At 41.1% G+C, this 2,298-nt stretch overlaps 1 protein-coding gene across 7 annotated transcripts in view; it reads left to right on the top strand.

Annotated features, from left to right (window-relative positions):
* The window catches only part of Pdzd2 (PDZ domain containing 2), a 434,448-nt gene that overhangs the window by 171,373 nt on the left and 260,777 nt on the right, over positions 1-2,298 (top strand). The window lies entirely within an intron of this gene.

Genomic DNA, 2,298 nt, shown 5'->3' with positions numbered 1-2,298 from the left:
TATGTATGTATGTATGTATGTATGTATGTATGTATGTATGTATGTGTGGTAAGCCAGACATTCAAGACAAATACTATATGGTTTCACCTATATAAGAATCCTTGAGGCTTGGCATGGTGGTTCATGCCTTTAATCCCAGCACTTGGGAGGCAGAGGCAGGCAGATCTCTGAGTTCAAGGCCAGCTTGGTCTATATAGTGAGTTCCAGGCCAGATGGGGCTACAGGGAGACCTTGTGTCTCAAAAAGACCAAAAAACCTCCTTGAATAGCCAAATCCATAGAGACAGAAATTAACATGGAGATTACCAGGGTGTGGAGAGGGCACACTGGGGCTGTGTTATCACATATATACAACATTTCACAATGGCATGATGAAAAAATTCTGGAGATAGGTGCGTGATAGCTACATAACAGTGGGAATGTGTGTTGTCACTGAACTGTAAGCATACTTATTGCCTAATCCATAAAGAAACAATAAGTGTGTGGAATTAAAAAAAAATTCCTGGGGTTGGAGAGATTGCTCACCAGTTAAGAACACTGGTTGTTCTCGCAGAAGACCCAGGTTCAAATCCCAGCACCCACATGGCAGCTAACAACTGTCCATAACTCCAGTTCCAGGGGATCTGATGGCCTCTTCTGTCCTCTTAGGCATTGCATGACACGGGTGCACTTACCTACATGCAGGCAATATACTCATACACACAAAGTTAAAAAATAATAAATTTTAAAAATATTTTTTAAAAAATTAAAAAAAAATCCTTGCCTACCTTGGTGCAGCAGTCCCATTCCCACGCGTCCAGGTGCCTTCCATCTCTGCTCTGTTAGGACCCTGGGAGCTTTCCCGGGCCTCCCTTGGTTAATGCATCTCTCAACTCTCGGCAGAGAAGTATCCTTATATAACAGATTATGATTAACACAGAGAACCACAACTGGCCAATGTGCGGAGAATAAGAGACTGCAGAGTGCTTATCCCTGTATCAAACTTCTGCCTCCCGAGGCTCAAAGATCATTGTAGAAAGATTGTAAGAGTTAGTGGAGGTAGATGACCACAAGGAAACAGCATTTTCCAGACAGCTGATCAGTTACTCATATGAACACACAGCAATGGGGACAGTAGCCACAAGTCCCACTTAACCTTAAGCCATACAAAATCCCAGCATAGATGTGGGGAAGTGGGTAAGAAACCCCAACCCCACCTGAGGAACTACTGGCAACCAGTGGATGCTGGAAAGGAGAGATTCCATCTCATTTAAGGGTGAGACTCTTGGTAGTTTGACCCAGCTTCATTGGATGAACTCCCCAAAGGACACTTGGGGACACAAACCTGACTCTATTGGCCTTAAAAGATGATAGATAGATAGATAGATAGATAGATAGATAGATAGATAGATAGATAGATAGATAGGAGTACAGAAATTTGGTGGGAGATTAGTAAGAATGAGTTGTAAATAAGAGAAGGGATCTATATACAATCAAAATATATTGTATGAAATTCATAAAAATTCAGTTTTAAAAAGTTCCTTCTTAAAATGGCAGAATGTCAAAAGAAGTAAAGATGGCTAAGATGCAGCCTAAAAGAAGTTCAACATCACTACTAATTAGGGAAATGCAAATTAAAACCACTTTAAGATTTCATCTCACTCCAGTCAGACTGGCTAAGATCAAGAGAACAAATGATACCAAATGTTGGAGAGGATGTGGGGAAAGGGGAACACTCATCCACTGCTGGTGGGGCTGCAAATTTGTTCAACCCCCATGGAAAGCAGTGTGGAGAACTCTTAAAAAACTACAAATGAACCTACCATTTGACCCAGTTATACCACTCCTTGGCATATACCCAAAGAACTCATCCTATTGCAGAGACACTTGTACATCCATGTTTGTTGTTGCTCTTTTCACAATAGCTAAGAGATGGAAGCAATCTAACTGCCCCTCAGTTGACGAGTGGATAATGAAAATGTGGTTCATTTATATGATGGAGTTTTACTCAGCAGTAAAGAAAGATGAAATCATGAAATTTTCAGGTAAATGGATGGAACTAGAAACTGTCATACTAAGTGAAGTGACACAGACTCAGAAAAAAAGAATTGACGTACGTTCTCCCTCATATGTGGATCCTAGAACCAGATAATGGAAAGGGACCAGGGAGGTAAAGGAAAAGAAAGAACCTGAAAGAGAAGAACAGTAGGAAACACGCCTTAATAAGGAGATATGGATAAAAATTGGGTTAGTTTAAGGGATGGGGGGAGGGAAGGGTATACAAAGAACCTAGGGGATAAAGGGAAAGAAGGAGCTCAAG

This window comes from Nannospalax galili, unplaced genomic scaffold, assembly GCF_000622305.1.
Source record: "Nannospalax galili isolate Female #2095 unplaced genomic scaffold, S.galili_v1.0 scaffold150, whole genome shotgun sequence".
Taxonomy (NCBI): Eukaryota; Metazoa; Chordata; class Mammalia; order Rodentia; family Spalacidae; genus Nannospalax; species Nannospalax galili.
This window is presented reverse-complemented; position numbering and strand designations above follow the sequence as displayed.